Source organism: Budorcas taxicolor, chromosome Y (assembly GCF_023091745.1).
Source record: "Budorcas taxicolor isolate Tak-1 chromosome Y, Takin1.1, whole genome shotgun sequence".
NCBI classification, from domain to species: Eukaryota; Metazoa; Chordata; class Mammalia; order Artiodactyla; family Bovidae; genus Budorcas; species Budorcas taxicolor.
The window spans coordinates 9,742,140-9,768,258 of record NC_068936.1 but is presented as its reverse complement, the minus strand read 5'-3'; the positions used below and the strand labels follow the sequence as shown (position 1 = coordinate 9,768,258).

The window sequence follows — 26,119 nt, the reverse complement described above, 5'->3', positions numbered from 1 at the left end:
TTCATTGTCTAAGATTTTTGGCAAGTTGATTCCAAAGATTTCACTATTTTCAGGCTGAATGTTTTAATTTATCGTTTGCTGAGAATTAAGTTTTCCTTGGAGCTCTGAGGGTATGTGTGTGTATACACTGACATGTCTATACACACATCCTTTTCAGATTCCTACATGTTTTAAGATATGTAAATGTAGTTTCAAAGATATTTTCTGTTTGTATGGTGAAAACATAAAATGTTTTAATTTTAGATATTTGTTCCGCCAAATGAATATAGTATAGAGAGTAAGGTATAAAACTATATTCCTTTGAGAATTATCCTTACTAACAGAACTTGGCAATGTTAAAAAATTATTCATAACACTTCCGAAAGGTGGTAAGGAAAACTTGATTCAAGGTAAGAGTACTACAGTGGGGTATTATAACATGGGAGAGAGATTGAGCTTATGTCTGACTCCAGCAGGGATGCAGCTGGGATTTATAGCTAAGGAACAGGGTGGGTCCATGGGATTACAAACAGAGATGGGAGACTGAAAAGCAATGGACAACAATAACAGAATGGGTGTCAGTGGATGGAAACTTATTAAGAGGACTATAAGGGTGAGGGTGGATTCTGGCTCAACTGAGAGGATCATTGCTGAGGCTAGGCAAGGCTGATAAGATATTCAGGTGAGTGAAATGATATTTGATCTGATACTGAGGGTGGTCAAATCAAGGGTGGGCTGTGTTTTCTAAAGTGAAGTAGCAGATTCTGGATTAGATTGGACTAGATGGACAGGCAGCCCTGAATAAAGGCATTGCCCAAAGTTGGCAGTGCATTAATGAACGAGTGCTGCATAACCAATTAGCCAAAACTAGCAGCTTGAAACAATATAGTTTCATACTGCTGGTGAAAGTTGGGAATCCAGGAGTAATTCAGCTGAGTGTTGTGGCTCAGTGTCTCATGAGATTGCCATCCTCTGAAGCCTTGCCATGCGCCGGTGGATTTCCTTCCAAGATGGCTTACTCACATAGCTGTTGAAACCAGTTTGCTTGCTGGCTGTTGGGAGAAAGCCTCGGTTCTTTCACATGGGCCTCTCTACAGGGCTACGTGAGTGTTCCCAAGATATGACTAAGCTGGCTTCTAGAGTGAGTGATCCAAGAGGATGAGCAAGGAGGCTGCAGTGCCTTTTATGACCTAGTCTCAGACGCTTCATTGTTCGTTTCTACAATATTCTAACATGAGAAGTGAGCCACTAAGTCCACCACACATGTGAAGGGGAGAAGGAAGGAACCGTGGACATAGTTTAAAACCGCGTGGTACACAGATGGCCGGAAACTGTTTACATGCTTGTATGTCCAAAATGCATTTTCCTGCCAATGCTTTCAAACGATTTATCTGTTATAGCATTAACTTGAAGTTCAGGACCTTGTCGTCTAAGTCAGGTCCAGCTATGGATCAGGGTCCACGTGTACAGTATCTCAAGTGTTCTGTTGCTCAGTTGTGTCGTATTCTTTGCAACCCCATGGACTGCAGCCCTGCAGGCTCCCCTGTCCGTCAACTCCAGGAGCTTGCTCAGACTCAAGTCCATTGAGTCGATGATGCTATCCAACAATCCCATCCTCTGCTGTCCCCTTCTCCTACCTTCATTTTTTTCCGCATCACGGTCTCTTCCAAAGAGTCAGTTATTCGCATCAGGTAGCCCAAGTGTTGGAGCTTCAGCTTCAGCATCAGTCCTTCGAATGAATATGCAGGAGAGATCTACTTTAGGATTGACTGGTTTGATCTCCTTGCAGTCCAAGAGCCTCTCAAGTCTCCAACACATCAGTTCAAATTATACAAGTGTAGTTCCTCTAGACCGGAGGATGTGTGAGCAAAAGAGATGAGTAAATCTGCTCCCTTTCACAGCCGACATACAGTGGTGGTATGTTGGGGCATAGATAACCTTCATAGACACTCCTGTTCCAGAAAGGGGAGGGGAGATGGGAGTCAGTAGTAGCAGTTGTGAAATCCCATGGGTTCTTGTGGGCAGTCCTTTGATTAGTATTTAAGGCCTGGAAACTTCCTCGGCTTCAGTCTCTGATTTTTTAACTCTACCCCCTGACGTGATGCCGTTGCGTGAAAGGTGGCTAGTATATGGTTACATGAAACAGTCTCCCTAGCCTGCTTCCTGCTTGTAGAAGGTAGAAGTCCAGAGCTCCTATTTTGTACTATTGCTGGTCCTTGCAGTCCGCGCTGAACTTAAATATGTTATCTTAAAACCTTGGTGTGTCTCCTGATACTCTTACTGGTGTTCATGGCAAAGCACCCCACTCCAAAGCCACAATCACACATGTCTTCATAATAAGGCTTACTCTGTCTTGGTTTTCTGCTGAGATAGCTGAGGGATAACACCCTGAACCTTGGTAGAAGTCTTATTGTGTGACTGAAAGGATCTCGGAGTGACACCCCTAAACTCTTTGGAGGGTATTGGCCTGACTAAATAATGCCATGAGGCATCCCCTTCCAGCTTTCTGAGGCTTACCAAACAATTTTACAGTCACACTCACCTTTAGAACACCTTTGTTTATAAAAAATAATACGAAGAAGAACTGGCCTGTTGGTGGTGTAAAATGTTATATTTAGACCACCTAATCTCAATGCCCTGGATATGATCTTGCTTGAGAGTCATTAACTTTAACATCTTCTGTCGTCTTAAAAGACTGAAAAATTGCCAAATTTTTAGAAAAATTCCCTTCATGTTTTACTACAGGCAGCAAGAAGAGACCAGGAAGCACTTTTGGCTGTTTGGATGGAAATCCTCTTAGATAAGTCAATTAATTAAGTACAGTTTGTCCTCCCAGCACATTAGGTACATTTTCTAGTTTTCATAAACTGCAGGTGTAGTGGACTTTCCTCTTCACACTCCCCAGGCTCTTTCCTCCTGCCTCTCCTTTCTGCCAGGCATTCTAGCTGCACGACTGTGATTCCACTTAGAACGTGTTTGCTCAGTGAGATAACGGGGAGCGATTCCCTGGCTTCAGTGCTTCTGCTGGCCAGAGACTATGTACCTTTCCCTAAGAACTTCATGTTTTTGCTGTCCAACTTCTATCACCTGGCTAGGTCAGTTGCAATAGCTCATACTCTCAAGCGAACTGGCAGGGATTTCTGCCTGCAAATGTGCAGAAACATACATGTGTACACAGTAACATCGCTGAGAGGAAACTTGTCCATATGCAGAAGTACAAGCTTTCTTTTCCAGGAACATGAATTTTGATAAGCACTCAAATTTCTACGCACACATGTGCACAAACATACACGTGTACACAGTAACATCCCCGAGAGGAAACTTGTCCATATGCAGAAGTACAAGTTTTCTTCTCCAGGAACATGAATTTTGGCAAGCACTCAAATGTCCGCACGCAGATGTGCACAAATGTATGGGTGAACACAGTAACATCACTGAGAGGAAACCTGTCCATATGCAGAAGTACAGTTTTCTTTTCCAGGAACATGAATTTTGGTAAGCACTCAAATTTCTGCGCGCACATGTGCACAAACATATGTGTGTACACAGTAACATCGCTGAGAGGAAACCTGTCCATATGCCGAAGTACAAGCTTTCTTTTTCAGGAACGTGAATTTTGGTAAGCACCCACATTTCTTTGTCCTTGTTTTCTCACTTGCTCATCGATCATGTCATGTTACACTTCTACCTCTGTGCCTTATCCTCAAAGGTTCCAAAACCTTGGCATTTGCTATTGACAGGGACTGGCCTGCAGAGCAGCGGGCAGGGTTGGAAGTTCTTGGCATGAACAGCTGTATAACATGTGCCTGCCTTCTGCATTCTCCCATCACCTTGGACAGCTTCACAGTACCAGTCACGTTGGCCTGATCCATTGCCTGTGCATTCCTTCAGGGGACCAGAAAACAAGGACCTCTGAGCTCAGCTTACTTGAAGAACTGCTTTCTCGGTGTGCCCCTATCTAGGTCATTCCTTGTCAATGGTGTGCCCCTCTTGCTAGCCTACCACCCGTTACGGCCCCCAGCATTCTGAATGAGGCCCCCTGTTCTTCCTATCTGTGTAGCGTTCTGTGTGCACCATCTGCCTGTGCCCCCACGTGCTATCTCCACGTAGCAGGAAAAGGCCAGAAACGCCTGAGCCTCCAAAAGCCCCCAGAGACTGTGACAGGCCTGGGTCTGATGCAAGGTTGTGAAGAAGGTGCACATGGATACAGGGTCTCTTCCGATACCAAGAATGGAACTGGAGGCCATAAAAGTAAGGTGGCATCCCTACACATCTTCCTTTGTGTTTAACACTACCCATGCACATGGAGTCCCCCAACGGATGATGCCCTGGGAAACCTGCAGTTTCTGGGCCCAGAGCTAATGCCTCCGTTGGACAGAAAGCAGTGTTACTATCTGAAATGGACCAAGAGGGCTTGAACCACCCATGCCTCAGTGATTTGCTAAATGCCAAGGCTCTCTTTCAGTTGCTCTCATTAGGCCCAGGTCGGACTCCCTACAGTCATGCATCCCTGCTTCCCTACACAGCACCTGTTGCCAAGGCAGCCAGTGCCCGGTTGGGCCCAGGGACATCCAAGACGGTCACCTGGAAGGCAGCATCCCTCTGAGTGTCACCTGGGTGCAGATCCCCTACAACACAATCAGAGACTCTGCTTGAGCAAGACTACCAGAATCCTCCTTCAGGTGCAGACGTGCACCTTTGCCCTTCAGGCCCCCAAAGCCAGGGGCAAGACCCCAAAGAAAAGAAGGAATTCATGTCAGAACTTTCAGCGTGGACCATGGGGTATCTTTGGCAGGACCGCTACTGCCTAGAGTCTGGACCCTGAAAACCAGCAGGCCCTGAACTGTGCCAGGGGCTTCTCTGTCTCCCTCTCCTGGGGTCCCTTGGGACATGCAGTTTACCCACTGCCCTTGTCTTTTCTCTGTTCCCTCCCTCACAGGCATATCCCGGCATAGGGTCACACAGGTAAGCCCACTTGCGCTTTCCTCGCCTTTGGGCACTGCCAGGGAGGCAGGCTGGAAGTGCCTGGAGGCATGCCACGCTCACAGCATGTCTCTCCTAGGATGCCTGTGGTTTTGCAGATACAGCATACATTAGCACATCTCATGTTTTGTGTCATACCGTGCCAGTGTGTGCCACCCTCAGGGAGGGCGTGTGCTGGCTGCTGGGCTGATCTGGGGCAGCACTGGCCCAGGACCTTCCCAGTTCTCCTTGTCACATGTGTGTGGAACAAGTCTCCAGTGCAGCAGGCAATCTGTGACTCTTTCTCCTTCAGCTCTCTGCCCATCTCGGCAGGACCTTAGCCTCACCATCCCGGGTCTTGCCATAGGCACGTCCATCATTTCCAGAGGCCAGCCCGTGGCCCCACACACTGAGGGCTCCACAGGCAGTGGTTTCAAAGCCCCACCCCACGTGATTTGCTCTGTGTGAATCCTTAGACCGTGAAACCCTTTTCCTGATCCAAACACACACAACAACACGGTAGAACTGATGAGCATGTTTTGTATCTGGTCTAATTGCAGATATCTGGAGCCACAGTCTGGAGTTATCACTGGCCATCCTTTCCTCGTTCCCATCCTGGGCAGGGTCAATGCAGAGATACGGCGACTGACCACCTTCAGCCTGGTCGCCTCATGATTCCTCTTCTGGTTGCTCAGCACCTCCTCTCCTGCCGCCTTCATCTCTGCCTCTGCCCTGGGCTGGACACACACACACACACACACACACACAGGCAGCACAAATAAGCACGTGTGTATACACACACACGCTCAGCACGGGGACACAAATGCAAATAACGAACATAGGTGTTTCAGGAGGTGAAGGCGACCGAGGCCAGCAATGGCGGAGATGGCGACAGTAGGCACCATGTCCTGCCCTTGGGGCTCCCTGTTCACCTTCTCCACGAATTCTTCCGTATTTTCCCAAGGCAGCCTGAAGCCGCTTCCAGCGCAGCATGTGTGGTGGTGCTGAGCCACCAAGTGGTGGATGTGGAATTTCACAGAAGATCCCAAAGTCAGCACACAGGTGCACTGGGACCCCGGAGAGGACGCCCTTGCAATTTTAGGCCTTCCCAGGGTAAGGGGCGGGAGTGTAAGGCACAGGCAATCTCAAACTCAGTGAGCAACAGGAGGCCAGGAGATGGAAGGACCCATGGAAGGATGATTCTGACAAAGGAACTTAATTCACCCTGCCTCTAATAGTATCACCTAGCACTCTCAACTCTGCAACCACAACTGATTTGAGGGGACTTGCTTCACTCACAGACACACTGAATCCCCAAGCCCCCAGTCTCAGCAGGCCACTTGCTACATGCGTGGCCCAAATTCAGACTCCGCAGCCAGCGTGCATGAGACTGAGCAAGCCCATTTGGGAAAGGACAGTGTCCCGGCTAGCACAAGGCTGTCCCTTCATGGCCCACCTCCAGACCCCTTCACCACACGTGTTTCTGTCATGGAAAAATCTTCTCTCCTGGGGTAGTCCTTCAGGAGATCATCCCACTGATCTTCGCTGATAATCTGCTGGCAACACTTTGCTGCTGAGCAAGCTTATCCCTGGGCTGACCAGGATCTGAACCCTCACACGAGCAGCCAAGAACTCCAACAACAATCATCAACTGTATGCAGGACCAAAACAATACCACCTCAGCAATCCTGTTTGATTCTGGGCAGTTGTGGCCTGACAACCAGTTGAGAAAGTTAAGGCTCCTGGTGTCCAGCCTGCAGCTGGTGCTCCCTGTTCAAAGTCCCAGAACCAACGGACTGGAGTGGAACGATGTCCCCTATACCCTGCAGGAAGAGAGGGGAGATGGGTGTGGATCCCAGAGGTGGATCATCCACACCCCTGCACACCCACAATCATCATTCCCGGACTCACGTGTTACCAGTGATGTCAAGGTAATACTCCTTTATGATCACTCTTTTCAAGAAATAGGGGTGGTCTCGAAAGGAAAAGATCAGCTTGCTGCATGACCGTGGACGGCTCGCACCTGTACCTGCTAGGACAGGGAGGAGGGAAAAGGTGCAAGCTTCTAGGGTCCTCAGCTTGCCTCCCAGGCAGGCATTAACAGCTTCCACGAAGCCTCTCCAAACTCTCACAGTGTAGGACATGGATAACATGATCCTCCCACACCCCACCAAGTCCCTTGCCCAGCTGTCCTCAGTCTCCCTCACTGACATTCAAGTCGATCATGTAGCTGAGAAAGTCTTTATCTTGGTCGCTGATCATGACAGGAACTTGAGGGTGGTTCATAATCTGCTTGAGGTCAAGGAGCCATTTATGCCACATGCTGGGCCCAGAAGAGCCAGGCGCATCAGCCCTAGTCTGGGGTGGAAGAAGGACACGGGAAGAGGCATCTTCAAGGATGCTGGGCACTTCTGCTTACCCAGCCACTACTGATGAGCTCAGGCCCTGCCATACCATCAGACAAGCTCATGGCTCTGTGTTCCTGGTGGTGTTCTGTATCTGAGGTGGTCTGCATTCCCCAGGCAGGGGCTGTTTCTGATAGCTATTATTTCCCAGACCTGTGTATGCTGGGTAGTGGCATGTCACTGCCTACATGGTAGGACTAACAATCGTTGTGACAAACCATGTCTGAAAGCAAAGGGGTTGGGGTTGGCTAGTGTATGTCTACATATGTTCTGTGGGTTTGTGTGTGTGTGCGTGTGTGTGTGTGACTCCCATATCTCAGTTATTTAAGGAATCATTCACCTTGACAACAATAACTGTCAGCTAAGGCGGCTCTGGTGTACTGTCTCTGGTCATTTCTGACTTAGAGGCTGTTCCTCCTCAGATGCAGGCCTGAAGTAGACACACAGGGTCATGGCTGCGACACTTACAGGTGTGGCCCTGCCCGGACTCTACTCAGCTGTGCCTTTGGAGCCTGCCAATTGCCCAGTACCACACTTCCTTCAGGGTCCACCATCCTGCCCCCTCGCCTCCACCCCTCCTCCTGCTCCTGCCTCTGCACCTCCCCCTCCTCCTGAGCAGCGGACCACAAGGAGTAGCAGGAAGGATACCACGTTGGCCCAGAAGCCAGGGATGCCCTGGATGATGGCACTCTTCTGAGCCAAGTCCCGCTTCCTCCTCTCATGGCTCTTGCACATGAACCAAACGTAGGCCCTGTAGGTTTTCTCAGGCTCAGAGCTCAGTTCCACTTGCAGGGTCGCCAGTGCCTGCATCACATCTAGTGCCGGGAGCTCACTCGGGCCTCCAGGCCTTTCCTGGCACTGCTCCTCCGCCGTCTTCTCCTCCAGCTCCAGGGAGGACCCCTGTCGCTGTTACTCATGCGGCACAACCTCCACATCCTCAGTGATGTCCTCTGGAAGCAGCTGGAAACCCCGTCTGATCCCTGCCACGACTCCGTCCACCTGGGCCTCGCCGTCCTCTCCTGCCTCCACTCTGAAGAGGGTGGCATCTTTGCCTGGCGTGGCCACTGGTGGCTGCAACGTCCCAGCCATGCGCAGCATCACCAGGACAGGCCACGGGGCCCCATCCCCCTGAGCACCTAAGGAGCTCACAGCTAAGGAGGTCTGGGGTCCCAGGACGCTCCCGCATTCCTCTCATGCTCCTCTTGGCTCTGGCCATGACCCCAGCCTGGGTCAGACGCTAAGGGACAGGACATAATAGCACCACAGCAAGTGGTGAGCAATGGCGGCCCAGGGTGCAGTAATCCTGTGGGGCCCACTAGCGTTTTTGCTGTGGGGAGTGTGGGGCATGGTTCAGAGGCTATGGCTCGCGTGTGTGTGTGGGGGCCGGGGGGGTGGGTGGCCTGAACTATAGAAACGGACGGTGGCAGCCCAGGACAGGGTGAACGGGCCCTGGGACATCAGCCATACAGGCGGGGCCCTAGGCTGTGAGCCACGCACAGGCAGCTGACCCAAATCTAGATCAGTGGCCGAGAGGGTGGTGGACAGCACACGATGGACACGCCCCTAGACCGGATGGCATCTTCCGTGGTTCCTGGGATCCAGCTCCACTACGTGGCCAGACTCTGATCCAGAGAGCTAGCAGGTTTTGCATCTGCCGCTACCTCAGGCACTGTCATTGATCTGGTTCTGGAAATTCCAGCCACGGTTTCCTGATCCACAATCCAAACAGCACACTCCTGTGTCCCACAGGACCTTCAATATCTGGGAGCTCTCCCTGAGTATCCAGAGGATACACAGGGGTGCCAAGTGGCTGGATACTTTTCTCCATGGGACAGACAGACTGTTGCTGGCCGGATGCTAGGGGAGTAGGGAGAAACCCCACCGTTTGCCACGTTGATCTCCATTGTTCAGGGACACCAGGACCCTAGGGTATAGAGCTCTCTCTTTGTCTCTTTGTCTCTGCTTTGGCATAGCACTGTTTGGAGCAATCCTTCCTTGTGTGTTCCAGGGCTGGTGTCTGTGTGTCTCCTTCTCTTTAAGTGGTGCTGTTGCCATTTGCCACTCTATGGACACCAGCGCTTATAGGAGAAGCTTATCCTTGGAGTGAAGGCAAGCCCTTCTCCTCCTGAGTGAGTTGCACCGACGGGAGATCAGTTATTTTTTCCACAGGTTTCGAGAGTGCTTTCTCCATCTTGAAAGCCAACAGTGGGCAGTCCCTGCTGAACCGCAGAAGGGGTCGGGTAACCCTCCCTCCCTCACTGGACAGACATGAACCTGCACAGGCCTGAGGTGGCTTGGCCACACTTTTCACAGAGGGAGAAATGGGGCATGCTCTGCTGGCATGAGGAAGCTCCCTGAACCTTGTTCAAATTCCTGCCAGTGAGTCGCTAAGGACAACTCCCTGTTAAGTTCCGTGACTCACTGGTGCGGGAGACATGTACATCTGCCCATTTACCCTATCGAGGCCCTTTCAGGTGGTTCTGTTCTCCATCTGAGAACACGTACCAGCCTGCCCAGTTACCCAATCCTGTGGGGCTGGGGGCAGCAACAGGAACAATCTAAGCCATCCATCGTATAGTCCTGACCCCCTATATATGCTTTCTGCAAAGAGTACAAAGAGTGATGTTTCAGACTGGAAGACTATGCAGGTAGCAAGTGCCTATGCTGCGGTGCTGGTCCATTTCTGAAACCTCACATAAACGGCAAGTGTTGCTCATGCTCACGGTACGGTCAGGGAAAGAATTCCCAGTGTTCGAGAAGGATGGAAAGGCCTTTGTAGCTGCATGTCCAAAGGGCTGTGGGGTCACCCGCTGTGGCTTCTGTGTCTGGCATTGCAGCCTGTTCTGTGTCTTGGCTCCTCTGCACTCTCCCTGGTGGCCCCCAGTCAATTTCTTCCTGCCTCTCCTTTCTGCCAGGCTTCCTGGGTGCACCACTGTGATTCCACTTAGAAACTGCTCACTCAGTGAGATAACAGGCATTGGTACCCTGGCTCCAGTGCTTCTCATGGCCTGAGTATGTACCTTTCCCTATGGCTTTCATGTTTTCGCTATCCAACTTCCATCACCTGGCTGGGTCAGTTCCGACACTTCATATTCACAAGCGTACTGTCAGGCAATTTTGTGCGCACACATGCACACACATGCGTGTGTACACACTAATATCCCTGACAGGAAACTTGCAGATATGCAGAAGTACAAGCTTTCTTCTCCAGGAACATGAGTTTTGGTAACCACCCGAGTTTCTCTGTCCTGGTTATTTTCTTTCACATGCTCATCGATCATGTCAGGTTGCACTTCTAACTCTGTGATTTAGCCTCAAAGGCTACAAAATTTTGGCATTTTTCTCCTGACAGGGACCGATCTGCAGAGAATTGGGCAGGTTGGAAACGCTCGCCCTGGACAGCTGAGTGACAGGCACCTGCGTTCTGCATTCTCCCATCACCTTGGACAGCTTCCCAGTACCAGTCAGGCTATTCTGATCCATTGTCTGTGCAATCCTTCAGGGCACCAGAAAACAAGGACGTCTGGGCTCAGCTGACTTGGAGAACTGTCTTCTTGGTGTGCACCTATCTAGGTCATTCCTGGTCAAATCCGTGTCCCTTTTGCTAGCCTACCACCCCTTAGGGCCCACAACATTCTGAGTGAGGCCCCCTGTTCTTTCTATCTGTGTAGCTTTCGATGTGCACCTGTCTACCTGTGCTTCCAAGTGCTATCTCCCTTTAGCAGGAAGAGGCCAAAGAGATGTCCGAGCCTCCAAGGGCCCCCAGGGACTGTGATGGGCCTGTGTGTGATCCAGTGCTGTGAGGATCCGTGTGTATGTTTGGCAAAACCAATACAAATATTGTAAAGTAAAATAAAAAATATAAGAATTAAAAAGAAAAAACCAAATTCTTCCCTTAGATGAAGATTGTTTACAACCCAGTGTGTGTCCATTGGCTGGACATGTTCCTTGGAATTTTGCTGATGGGTTTGGACCCTAAACTTCAAAATGATGGCAGAAGGTAGAAAGACATTTAGACGTTGTTCTGCGAAAGCAAGGAGAAAGGCACTACTGCCAAAAAGATGACTAAGAGGGAACAATAATAGTCTTCTATCATTGGAAAAATATAATGGTCCCAGGGAGAGTATTTAGATAATATAAAAAGGATCCTTGGGAAGGAAAATTCAGACTCTCAGGAACATTTTCTACGTCAGGACTTGTGAAATAGTGTTCCAAAAAAAGAGTCAGAAACTGTCTTCACTGAAACATGGAAAGTCAACTGAAAATTGAACATGATAAGAACTCCAGCTGGGCATCGCCAATCTACTTCTTAAAGATGAGTTTGCCAAGATGTAGATTTAAGAAAGATCTTGAACTGTAGGCCAAGAGCGAACAAGCTATTGCTGCAGGGAAAACATAGATACGTCTCATTAAGTATAATGGTAAGTAATGTAAGCTAGACACAGGGATGCATACTGTATGATTCCGTTCATGTAAAGGTCCAAAAGAGACCAAACTAATCTATGCGTTGAAAGTCAGATATCCTAGTTATCTTTGGAGTGCAGTGATTGGGAGAGACACAAGAGAGTTTTCAGGGTTGCCGGTGATGTTCTGTTTCTTGATTTGGATGCTAATTACGTGGATGTGTTTAGTTGGTGAGTATCCATGGAACTGTACACTCCTGACTTATGTATTTTTCCATATGTATATTGATAACAAAAAGTTATAAAGCTTTTAAAAATATAAATACATAACCATGTATTGAGGAAGGAGCACATAGATAAAGGGCCACTTCTGATACAAGGCGTGCAACCTGAGGCCATAAAGATAAGGTGGCATTTCCACACGTAGTCCCTTGTGTTTATGACTACCCTGACCCACGGAATCCCCCAACATATGATGACCTGGGAAACTTGCCCTTACTGGGCCCACAGATCAAGCCTCCCTTGGGCAGATAGCAGTTTTTCTATCTCAAAAACAACAAGAGGGCTTGATTCCACCCACCCTCACTGATTTGCTAAATGTGAATACTCTCTTTCAGTTGGTCTCATTAGGCCCAGGTAGGACTCCTTACAGTCAGGCATCCCTGCTTACCTACAGAGCCCATGTGCCTAGGAAGCCAGTCCTCGGTTGGGCACAGGGATATCGAAGATGGTCAGCCAGGACGCAGCTTCCCTCTGAGTTTCCGATGGTGCAAATCCCCTCTGAAAACACCAGACAGCCTGCTCCAGCAAGACTGCTAGAATCCTCTCTCAGGTGCAGACACACACCTTTGCCCCTCAGGCCCCAAAAGCCACAGGCAAGGCCCAGATGACAGAAGGAATTTACGTCAGGGCTTCCAGCATGAGCCATGGGGTATCTTGGGCAGGACTTTCCCTAGACCCTGAAAACCAGCAGGCCCTGAACTGCCCCCAGGGGCTTCCCTGTCTCCCGCTCTCCTGAGGTCCCTTGGGACATGCAATGAGCCCACCATCCTTGCTTCCTCCCTGTTCCCTCCCTCATAGGCACACCCCGGCAGAGGAACACACGCGTACACCAACACCTGCACTTTCTTCGCCTTTCTGCACTACCAGGAGACTGGAAGTGCCTGGAGGCATGCCACGCTCACACCTTGTCTCTCTTAGGATGCCTGTGGTTTTGCACGGACAACCTACCTTATTAGCATGTCTTGCATTTTCTGTCGCATCGTGCCAGTGTGTGCCACCCTCATGGAGAGAGCGTGCTGGCTGATGGGCTGATCCTGGGCAGCCCTGGTCCAGGACTTTCCCGGGTCTCCTTTTTATGTGTGTGGAACAAGTCTCCAGTGCAGCAGGCAATCTGTGTCTCTTTCTCCTTCAGGTCTCTTCCTTCTCAGCAAGACCTTAGCCTCCTCAACCATCCCAGGTCCTCTGTATCCGCATCCACCATTTCCGCATGCCGGCTCATGTCCGCACAGACTGTGGGCTCCACAGGCGGTGGTTTGAAATCCCCACACCACTTGATTTGCCCTGGGTGAATCCAGAGACCATGCACCCGCTCTTCCTGGTCCAAACACATACTACAACACGGGAGAAATGGTGAGCGTGTTTCTGTATTTCCTCTAATTGCAGATGTCTGGAGCCAAGTTCCTGTGTTACTACTGGCCATCCTTTCCTCATTCCCATCCTGGACAGGGTCACTGCGGAGATACAGTGAGCAACCACCCTCAGACTTGTGATGCCTTGTGTCTCCTCTTCTGGTTGCTTGGCATCTCCTCTCTTGTTGCCTTCATCTCTGCTTTTTCCCTGGACCAGACACACACACACACACACACACACATACACACATAAACACAGGCAACACAAGCATACACGTGTATACAATTACAGGCTTGATACAGAGACACAAACGTGTACAGGGAACACAGGTGTTTCAGGAGCTGAAGGCACCATGTCCAGCACTGTTGGAGATGGCGTCAGTAGGCACCATGTCCTGCCCTTGGAGCTCCCTGTCCACCTCCTCCCTGAGCACTTCCGTATTTTCCGAAGGCAGCCTGAAGCAGCTTCCAGCGCAGCATGTGTGGCTGTGGAGAGACGCCGATTGGTGGATGTGTAAATTCACAGAAGATCCCAAGGTCAGCACACAGGTGCCCTGGGACACCGGACAGGACGCCCTTTCAATGATAGGCTTTCCCAGGGTAAGGGGTGGGAGTGTAAGGCACAGGCATTCTTAAACTCATTGACTAACAGGAGGCTGGGGGATGGCTTGACACACGGAAAGAAGATTCTGACAAAGATACTTAATTCATCCTGTTTCTAGTAGTATCACCTGGACTCCCGCACTGAGGAAGACTTGCTTCACTTGGACACACCGAGTTCCAAAGCCCCCAGTCTCAGCAGGTCATGTGCTACATGCAGGACCCAAAGCCTGGCTCTGCAGCCAGCTTGCATGAGCCTGAGCATCCCCATTTGGAAAAGGACAGTGTCCTGGCCACGACACGGCTGTCCCTTCAGGGCCCGCCTCCAGACACCCTCCCCGCATGTGTCTCTGTCAGTTACCGCTCGGAGCAGAACTTTCCTTCCTCGGGTAATACGTCACAGGATTGTCCCACATGTCTTGACCAATGATCTGCTGGCAACACAAGCAAGGTCAGCCCAGGGCTGACCAGGCCCAAACACTCTCGTGAGCATCCAAGAACTCCAACATCAGTCATCAACTGTATGCAGGCCCAAAGCAACTCCACCTCAGCAATCCTGTTCGATCCTGGGCAGTTGTGGCCTGACAACCAGTTGAGAAATTTAAGACTCCTGATATACAGCCTGCAGCTGGGTGCTCCTCATTCAAAGTCCAAGAACCAGTGGAGTGGCGTGGAATAACGCGCCCTATACCCTGCAGAAAGACAGGGAACACAGGGGTGGATTCCGCAGGTGGATCATCCATCCCCTAACACACCTACACCTCCATGAAGCCATGTCTTGCCAGTGATGTCAAGGTAATACTCCTTAATGATCACCATGTTCCAGAAGTAGGCGTTGTCCCCAAAGGAAATGATCACCTTGCCGTTGGACCTTGGATGGCTCTGCACCTGCACCTTCTAGGACAGGGATGAGGGTAAAGGTACAAGCTTCTAGGTGCCTCAGCTTGCCTCCCAGGCAGGCATTAACAGTTTCCACAAAACCTCTGCACATTCTCACATCACATGAACATAGATAACATGATCCCCCCAACTCCCCACCAAGTCCCGTACATGCATGCCCTCATTCTCCCTCACTGACCTTCACGTCAATCTTGTAGTTAAGAAAGTCTTTATCTTGGTCGCTGATCATGACAGAAACGTGAGCGTGGTTCATAATCTGCTTGAGGTCAAGGAGCCATGCAGGCCACATGCTGGGCCAGAAGAGCCAATAGCAACAGCCCTAGTCTTGAGTGGAAGAAGCACACTGGAATAGGAATTTCCAAGGATGCTGGGTACTTCCACTTGCCCAGCCACCACTCATATCCTCAGGCCCTGCCGTGCCATCAGGCCCACTCCTGGCTCTGGGTTCCTTGTGGTGTTCTGCATCTGAGGTGGTCTGCATCCCCCAAGCAGGGGTTGTTTCTGACTGCTACGCTCCTCCTCCTGACTTGTGTGTGCTGGGTAGTGTAATGTCACTGCTTATCGTGTCAGGATTTGCAGTCCCTGTTGCACACTGTGTCTTCAGGCAAGGGGGTGGTGTGCATGTGTATGTGTGAGTGTGTGTGTGTGTGTATGTGTGTGTGTGTCTTCAGCAAGAAGGCCCTCGGTCTCTGACCTGCTCCCTGTCTTCACAGCAGATGGCAGGCGTGTGTCTGAATCCGTCTGGCACTCAGAGCAGATGAGAATAGCAGCCCCTTCCAGCTCCTCTTTGCTTGTGGACCACCTCGTGCCTTTGCATTGCACTAGTGACAGCAACTCCAGGGGCTCTGACTGACGGGCATGGGTCTTGGACTCCCGCTCTCTCAGCTCTTTCCCGGGATCATCCACATTTACAACAATAACTGTCTCTGGTGGCTGCTCTGGTGTACTGTCTCTCGTCATTCCTGACCTAGAGGCCTCAGGTGCTGATCCTCCTCAGATGCAGGCCTGAGGGAGACACCCAAAGTCATGGCTGTGACACTTACAGCTGTGGCCCTAAGGGACTCTTCTCAGCTGTGCCTTTGGAGCCTGCCTCTGCCTCGGACCACACTTCATTCAGGGGTCTCCCACGCCTCCCCTGTTCCCTTGCCCTGTGGCCTCACCTGTTTTAGCAGGATCTTCAGCACAATCATCTTGAAGGTGCCTTTGCCATTCTTTAATTTGGCTATAAAGCTCACAACTTTTAGCGGCACAGTAACGCAGTTTTTCTAACGTGCACTGTTAGAGTTTGATGAGCTCTTGTTGAGTTTCTTGGTTTCAGTTAGAAAGCCCTGCATTACTCTTAGGGCTCTAGAAGCTTCTGAAACAAAGGAAAGACTACAAGTATTCCAGACTAATTGGATGATGATATAGATTTCTAAATACTTAACAGATTCTGCTTCCCCGCCACTAAAAATTTGCCCCCAACTCCTGAAGAGCTTCATGATTTTATTGCGGGAATCTGGTAGAATTGAGATTTCTCAGTGCTTCGTAATTTCATCAGTAAGCTTTTCTGAGGTGAAAAACACATTGGAGTTAGTTTTTAAGTTAGCCCTAGACATAGCAATCAGGGAAAAAGGAAATTAAAGGAATACAGATTGGAAGAAAAGAAAAAAAAAATACTGTTAGAAGATGCCATGACCCTCTACACAGAGAACAATAAGGATGTCAGCAGAAAATTACTTGAACTAGTCAATGAATAGAGTATAGCTGCAGGAGACAAAATTAATACTCAGGAATCCCTTGAGTCCCTTTCACTCTGATACACTAGCAATGAAAAGCAAGAAAGAGAACTTAAGGAAAGTATCTCATTCACCATCCAGGGAAGAGAATCACATATTTAGGAATATGTTCACTTGAAGAAAGCAAGGACCTGGTACAGAAAACCATAAAACCATGGTGAAAGACATCAAAGATCACACAAATAGAAGAAGACGTGTACCATGTTCTTGGATCAGAAGAATCAATATAGTGACGACGAGTGTGCAACTCAAGGCAATCGATCAGTACGTTCATTCACATTGATATTCTCATATTCAACTGTGAAATCCCTATCAAAACACCAACGGTGTGTTTCACTGACCTAGAACAAATAATTTCACAATCTGTGTGGAAACACAAAAGACCTCCAAAGAGGAAATCACTCTTGAGAAACAATGGAAACGGAGGAATCAGACTTCCTGACTTCAGACTATACTACAAAGCTACTCATCAAGAGTATAAGGTCCTGGGCCAAAGACAGATATACAGACCCATGGAACAAAATAGGGAGTCCAGAGACGAAGCCACACACCCACGGCCTCCTTGTCTTTGACAGAGGAGGCATCAATATGCAACGGAGCAAAGACAACCTCTTGAACAAGCGGGTCTGGGAAAACAGTCAACCACATTAAAAGAATGAAATGTTTGCTAATGGCACACACACAAACAAATGCAAAATGGATTAAAGACCTAAGTGGAAGACCGGAAACTATAACGTTCTTAGAGAAAAACACAGGCAGAACACTCTCTGACAGAAATCACAGCAAGATCTTCTCCTCAGTGACCCACCTCCCAGAGTAATGGAAATAAACACAGAAGGAAACAACAGTGACCAATTTAAATGTCTAAGCTTCTGCACAGTGAAGCAAACTATAAGCAAGGTGAAAAGACAGCCTTCAGAACTGGAGCAAATTACAACAAAGCACACAGCTGCCCAAGAGTTAATCTCCCACATATACAAGCAGCTCATGCAACTCAATACCAGAAAAATAAACAACCCGACCAAAAAGTGGGCAAAAGAACTAAATAGACATTTCTCTAGAGAACATATACTGATGGCTAACGAACACAGGACACATGCTCAACATCACTCATTATCAGAGTGATGAGAGTCAATACCGCAATGAGATGTCATCTCACACTGGTCCCAAGGACCATCACCCAAAGTCTCAAGCATGAAACCCTGGAGAGGGAGTGAAAAGGTAACCAACTTACACTGTTGCTAGGAATGAAAACTGGTATAGCCACAATAAACCATATGATTTCTTCAAAACCTGGAAATGGAACTGTCCTATGACCAGCAATCACCCAAGCATACACCCCAAGGAAAGCAAAACTGAAAGAGACACATGTACGCCGCTATTCATCCCACGATTGCTGGGGTCCAGCACAGGCAGGATTCAGGCAAACCCTCAGGAGAAACGGCGAATGATTTAGAGAGAGATAAGGAAAGAATGTTGTAGATAAGAAAATAGAGGGGAGAAAGAGGCTGTTATTCCTTGGCCAGGCAAGAGGGAACTTCTGTGTTCCAAGGGATCAGCCTGAAAAAGAGAGGGAGGGAGAGGGAGAGAGAAAGAGAGAAAGAGGAAAAAAATAAAAATGCGGGGTGACCAAGCTTCTTCAGTGAGCAAGGCCCATTATTTTACTTTCAAAGGGACTTTTATACCTTCAGTTGTACGTAGAGGGAAGTGAAAGATGCAAAGTCATACAGAGTCAGGCCAAACATTACATCTGTTTTGTCTCTGTCAAAACCACGATTTTTTTTTCTGCATACCTTTCTGAGAAACAATACTGTGTACGTTATCTTCTGGCCTTGGAGGCCTGTGAACATTTTATGACCCTCTTTAGATAAAGGCTCTTCAACCAGAAAACTTATTTTCCCTTGAAATGTGTTTTCTTTCTATTTCTAATCTATGTCAGCCTCAGAAAGTATTAAACCAGTTACATTTCTCACGGAGGAAAGGTGCAGTGAGTTACAAGAAAGAAAGAACCAATTAGCTCAAAGGTCTGATGTGGTTAATTTCAAGGCTACACTTCTTCTTACATTACAACTATGTTAACGAATGCACTCTCAGGTGTCCGATGGATAAGAGATATGGGAACTCAGCGACAAGCTTCGGCCCAATAATGAAATCCTACGCCAGCACTACTCTAATAACTTTTAATTCTTTGGAAGGCTCTATGTTTCAGGCTTCCCATGCTTCTCACAGTTGGGAGGCTGTGAACAATCCTATGCGTAGCTGCAAGAGTCTGGATAAACCTGTCAAGCAAGCTAGAATGCTAACAGTGGGGGTTTGATTTGAAATATTCCTCTCGTGTCCAGGAGACTTATTAGCTAGATAGAGCCCTAAGCTGATTTACTCCAGAGAAAGGTGGTTGTGGATAGCCCCCTGTATGTCAGGAGAGTTGGTGAAAGGCACAAAATAGTGAGACAGACAGATTCTGGTTTGGGGGTAGATGCTCGAGCAGGTCTAGGGAGACCCTCGAGTCCTGAAGCCTTGCTTTAACAGTTCATTCCCACATGACCTTGTCATGGGTGGGATCTCCCGTGCTGGCTCCCGGCACACGACTGTTTACGATAGCTAGGGCATGGAAGCAATCTAGATATCCACTGCAGGTGAATGGATAAGAAAGTGGTGGTATATATACATGGTGGACTATTACTCAGCTGTGGAAAGGAATGCATTTGAGTCAATTCTAGAGAGGTGGGTGAAACAGGAGCCTCCTCTACAGAATGAAGTAAAGTCAAAAAGAGGAATACAGGTCCTGGGTAGGAATGCATATGTATGAAATTTGGAGAGATGGTCCTGATGATCCAACATGCAGGGCAGCAAAGGAGACAGACATGGAAAAACAGACTGTGGAGAGGGCAATGGTGGGGTGATTTGAGCGAAGAGCACTGAAACATATACGTTACCATACATAAACAGATGACTGGTGCAAGTTCAGTGCATGAGGCAGGGCACCCAAAACCAGTGCTCTGGGACAACAAAGAGCAATAGTCTGGGGAGTGAGGTGGGAGGAAGGTTCTGGATGCAGGAACACATGTGTACTGGTGACCTACTCTTGTTGATGTAAGGCAAAAACTAACCCAATATGTAAATTTAATGTCTTCCCATTAAAATAATTTGAAAAAAATGAAAAGATTGCTTTCTGAAATTTCAGTGTTGGGAGCACAATGGTCCAGCCTCTCTTCTGATCCTATGTAACAATGTCTGGTTTGAATGAGGGTAGTGGAGCCATCCCATGTTGAAAGTCAGGAAGGGCAGTGGGAGGAGATACCCCTCATCCAAGGTAAGGAGCAGCGGCTGAGCTTCGCGGCAACAGCCGTGAAGAGATACCTCACGTCCAAGGTAAGAGAAACCCAAGTAAGACGGTAGGTGTTGCAAGAAGGCATCAGAGGGCAGACACACTAAAACCATACTCACAGAAAACTAGTCATTTTAATCACACTAGGACCACAGCCTCTTCAAACTCAATGAAACCAAGCCATGCCCACGGGGCAACCCAAGGTGGGCGGGTCATGGTGGAGAGGTCGGACAGAATGTGGTCCACTGGAGAAGGGAATGGCAAACCACTTCAGTATTCTTGCCTTGAGAACCCCATGAACAGTATGAAAAGGCAAATGGTAGGATACTGAAAGAGGTACTCCCCAGGCCAGTAGGTGCCCAATATGCTACTGGAGGTCAGTGGAGATATAACTCTAGCAAGAATGAAGGGACGGAGCCAAAGCGAAAACAATACCCAGCAATGGATGTGACTGGAGATAGAAGCAAGGTCCAATGCTTTAAAGAGCAATATTGCATAGGAACCTGGAATGTCAGGTCCATGAATCCAGGTAAATTGGAAGAGGTCAAGCAGGAGATGACAAGAGTGAAAGTCGACATTCTAGGAATCAGTGAACTCAAATGGACTGGAATGGGTGAATTTAACTCAGACGACCGTTATATCTGCTACCGAGGGCAGGGATCCCTCAGAAGAAATGGAGTAGCCATCATGGTCAACAAAAAAGTCTGAAATAAAGTACTTGGACGCAATCTCAAAAACGACAGAATGATCTCTGTTCGTCTCTAAGGCAAGCCATTCAATATCACAATAATCCAAGTCTATGCCCCAACCAGTAATGCTGAAGAAGCTGAAGCTGAACGGTTTTATGAAGACCTACAAGACCTTGTAGAACTAACACCCCCAAACGGTGTCCTTTTTATTATAGGGGAGTGGAATGCAGAAGTAGGAAGTTAAGGAGCACCTGGAGTAACAGGCAAATTGGCCTTGGACTGCAGAATGAGGCAAGGCAAAGACTAATAGAGTTTTGCCAAGAAAATGCACTGGTCATAGCAAACATCCTCTTCCAACAACACAAGAGAAGACTCTACACGTGATCACCAGATGATCAACACAGAAATCAGATTGATTATATTTTTTGCAGCCAAAGATGGAGAAGCTCTATACGGTCAACAAAAACAAGATCGGGAGCTGACTGTGGCTCAGATCATGAACTCCTTATTACCAAATTCAGACTGAAATTGAAGAAAGCAGGGGAAACCGCTGGACCATTCAGGTATGACCTGAATCAAATCCCTTATGATTAAACAGTGGAAGTGAGTAATAGATTTATGGGCCTAGATCTGATAGATAGAGTGCCTGATGAACTATGGAATGAGGTTCATGACATTGTACAAGAGACAAGGATCAAGACCATCCCCCTGGAAAAGAAATGCAAAAAAGCAAAATGGAAGGCTTCCAAATAGCTGTGAAAAGAAGAGAAGTCAATAGTCAAGGGGAAATGGAAAGATATAAGCATCTGAATGCAGAGTTCTAAAGAATAGCAAGAAGAGAGAAGAAAGCCTTCTTCAGGAATCAATGCATAGAAATAGAGGAAACAAACAGAATGGGAAAGACTAGAGATCTCTTCAAGACAATTAGAAATACCAAGGGAATATTTCATGCAAAGATGGGCTCGATAAAGGACAGAAATGGTAGGGACCGAACAGAAGCAGAAGATGTTAAGAAGAGATGGTAAGAATACACAGAAGAACTGTACAAAAAGGATCTTCACGACAAGGAAAATCACAATGGTGTGGTCACTCGTGTAGAGCCAGGCATCCTGGAATGTGAAGTCAAGTGGGCCTTCGAAAGCATCACTGCTAACAAAGCCAGTGGAGGTGATGGAATTTCAGTAGAGCTGTTTCAAATCCTGAAAGATGATGCTGTCAAAGTGCTGCACTCAATATGCCAGCAAATTTGGAAAACTCAGCAGTGGCCACAGGACTGGAAGAGGTCAGTTTTCATTCCAATTCCAAAGAAAGGCAATGCCAAAGAATGCTCAAACTACCGCACAATTGCACTCATCTCACACGCTAGTAAAGTAATGCTCAAAATTCTCCAAGCCAGGCTTCAGCAATAGGTAAACCGTGAACTTCCTGATGTTCAAGCTGGTTTTAGAAAAGGAAGAGGAACCAGAGATCAACTTGCCGATATCCGTTGGATCGTGGAAAAAGCAAGGGAGTTCCAGAAAAACATCTATTTCTGCTCTATTGACTATGCCAAAGCCTTTGCCTGTGTGGATCACAATAAACTGTGGAAAATTCTTCAAGAGATGGGGCTACCAGACCACCTGACCTGATCTGTATGCAGGCCAGGAAGCAACAGTTAGAACTGGACATGGAAAAACAGACTGGTTCCAAATAGGAAAAGGAGTACGTAAAGGCTGTATTTTGTCACCCTGCTTATTTAACTTCTATGCAGAGTGCATCATGAGAAACACTGGACTGGAAGAAACACAAGCCAGAATCAAGATTGCCGGGAGAAATTTCAATTACCTCAGATATGCAGATGACACCACCCTTATGGCAGAAAGTGAAGCAGAAGAGATCACTCTGTTTTCAGCACCTATTAACGTGAGACATCCAATTTTGAATAAAGTGTCTAGGCCTGATAAAAACTTATCTAGACAATTTCTACATGGCATGTATCAAGATAATTCTTCCATGTAAAATTGCTCATAAGCAACTCAGGCCTCACAGTTACTAAAAAGTGAGAACAAAACGTGCTGTCACCAGTGTTTCACTTCATTCAATTTCTTAGTCAAAATACTACAAACTGGCTTTTCAACAACAGAAAGTTTCAGTTCTAGTCATGGGAAGTCTACCATCAGTGTGCTGGTAAGGTTATGGTTCTTGTGTATGTCCTTCTCTGATTTGCAAACTGCGGAGTTCTTGCTCCCTCTGCTATGGTGAACTCTCTGAGGTCTCCTTCATATGTGAAGAGATTCCTTTCCCAACAGTTCCTCCATGGTGGCAGAAGGACATCCCAGAGGGGCTGCTTCCCAATACGATCATCTTCTGGGGATAGGGCATCAGTATACAGTTTTTAGGAAGATAAAATCAAGCAAGCAAACGCGCGTACAACCATCAGACCATGACAACTAATGGACACGATTTAAGTGTAGATTAAATCTTTGGGTAAACCTGTACGTGTTTGAGAAAGTCCACAGAGAAGTTTTTCACTTTGTCGTGTGTGTAGATTCTGATATTTTTGGCAAAGAGTTGAAGAAAGATATGTAAGCAGACTAAATAACTAGGAAGTTTTGATTATCCATGAAGTCAGCTTCTCCAAGTTTTTCTTCATCATGCTAAAACTAATCTTCCATCTCAAATACATTCAGCATATAAGGGTTTCGGACATCCACAGATGAAGCACCACAAACCACACTGGTGAACTTTTTCTTGGATTTATTTATGTATACACTCGGTTTATCAACTCGGAAAAGAAAACTCTAGCGAAGTGAAAAGATACCATCTGAGGGTTTGCGGCTAAGACACTTCAGTCGTGTCTGACTCTGTGTAACCCCATAGACAACAGCCCAGCAGGCTCCCCTGTCCCTGGGATTCTCCAGGCAAGAACACTGGAGGGGGTTGCCATTTCCTTCTCCAGTGCAGGGAAGTGGAAAGTGAAAGGGAAGTCACTCAGTCGTGTCCGACCCTTAGCATGGACTGTAGCCTACCAGGCTCCTCCATCCATGGGATTTTCCAGGCAAGAGTACTGGAGTGGGGTGCCACTGACTTCTCCGATCTGAGGGTTTATGCCCCCCATTTTTATATTACAGAAATCAGCTAAATGTGTATTCCCTGTAATTTCTCAGAAGAAATGTGTTCCAGAAATTACTTGATGAATAGTCTACTCACTACGCACGAGTATAATTTTATTGAGTTTAATGAACTAGCACTGAACTTCATTTCGTCTTACTACAGAGGATATATTCAAAGCACACTGTTAAAAAAACAAGGTGACTATCTAAATTTGCAGGAAAATACGCACACACGCAAAAATACACCAGTGACAAAAATAAGGCCAAAATACACTGCGTGCAACTTTCTCGAATTTCTCAGTGGATGTTCCCTCCTTTCCCTTACCTCAGCTAAGGGATAAACTTATGAAAGTCTTAGTTTCTAGAAGTTAGTTATGAAATTAGATTTTCACTTGCACAACATAATTATTTGATTCATCAAATTCAGCACTATTTGCTTACAACACATATGACTTTTGAGAATAAAATGACATACAATCTATTTTATCGGTAAAGGATCATTCAGGTTTTTTTTATCCTTAATGGCTGTTCTACCTGAGAAATATTTAAAATGCTAGGTAAAAACGCTCTCAACAAACAGATCAAAACTTTCAATGTTAAGAAAAGTGAGGATTACTTAGTATAGAATTTCTGCAGCTTCTAATCACATGAATTGAAGCTTATGACTCCAGTCTGTCTTCTGTAAGCTTTACTTTGGAAACGCCCTTCTTATGATAGTGGCAACACAAACTGATGACAAGAACATATGTTAGCAAATGGTATAAAACTACACTCGGGCAATGTTTTTAAGAAAATAGCCTCTTTTATTAACTTCAAGCGTGTATTTCTGCTTTCCTTAACTTCTATCAAAAATCTCAAGAATATATATATATATATATAAAAGTTGAATATATAGCAAGACTCTGCAAACAGACGAGTTCATACTATGGCTTATGATGACGAGACAATTTATGCAAAACATCTGTTAACTGGAGGCAAAACAGGGGAGGAATATTTTCTCTTCCTTCTTTCTTCCCAGTGTTTTAAGCAGAGATTGTGATCTTTACCCCTAAGTTCCATTATATTGAAGAAACCAAGTGTTCACATTTCCCTCAAAATAATTCAGCTCCATAAGTTTTTAAAAGAAATATGATACTTTAAAACAATGAAAGCACACCGTTGTTTATTTAAGGCACTGCTGCTGCTGCTAAGTAGCTTCAGTCGTGTCCGACTCTGCGCAGCCCCAGAGACGGCAGCTCACCGGGCTTCCCCATCCCTGGGACTCTCCAGGCAAGAACACCGGAGAGGGTATTTAAGGCACAGTGTGCTTTAAATTACATTCATACTGAAGTTTTACTCTTCTTAACAGCTGATGACCAATATTCAAACTGTAGCACGATCCTCAGACCTCTGAGTTCAATTCAGATCTGTAAGTGAAAAGAACATCAGATCTACAGAAAAATTAATTCTTGTAATAATACACAAGGGATCTTCTTTACGCTACTTAGAAAATGAATCTCTTTGAACTGAAGTTAAGCACGCAACCCAGATTGTTTTCTCAGTTCCTATCTGTTTTCACTGAATCACTATGATCGCCATGAGAACATCACATGTTATACAAGCTATTCTTGTTTTAATGTTTTAAATTAACATTCATTTTAATGGGAGAAGAAAATGGTAACCCACTTCAGTATTCTCGCCTGGAGAATCCTGTGATCAGAGAAGCCTGGAGGGCTGCTGTCCATAGGGTTGCAAAGTCAGACACGAGTGAAGCGACTTAGCATGCATGCATGCACTGGAGAGGGAAATGGCAACCCACTCCATTATTCTTGCCTGGAGAGTCCCAGGCACAGAGGAGCCTGGTGGGCTGCCCTCTATGTGGTCGCACAGAATCAGACACGACTGAAGCGACTTAGAAGCAGCAGCCTTCATTTTAATTGGAGTTTAGCATCTTATTTCCTCCTAAAGAGAGAAGGGTGGTACTCAGTCAAATTCTTCTGACTCAATCTGATCACAGGAGTGGCACTCTAGTAAATCACCAGGATAAATGACTCTGGCAAGAACTGGGATTCTGATGTAGAACACAGAATCATAGACAAAATTTCCAAACTAACACAGTCTCTTTTCATTACCATTGTTTTAGTCTTTTCCTCAACAGAGCTGCTTAGTCACAGCTCCAGAAAGCTAGTCTCCTTTCCTTCTAAGGACAGGCTTACATCTGCGGGGCTTGGTATTTAAGTGTTCCCTTTGGTTAGATTCCTTGCCTGCAACCCCAGCTCAGTGCTGACAACCTTCAGGTCTCAAATAACATACTATGCAACTGGTGCATTTCACATTCTAACCAAAGAAAATAACTGTCAACTGTATCTCCAC

General features: G+C 47.1%; 1 pseudogene; it reads right to left on the bottom strand.

The window, feature by feature from the left end:
* The window catches only part of LOC128070978 (testis-specific Y-encoded protein 1-like), a 29,508-nt pseudogene extending 13,438 nt beyond the window's left edge, over nt 1-16,070 (bottom strand).
* Between the last annotated feature and the right edge of the window lie 10,049 nt (nt 16,071-26,119).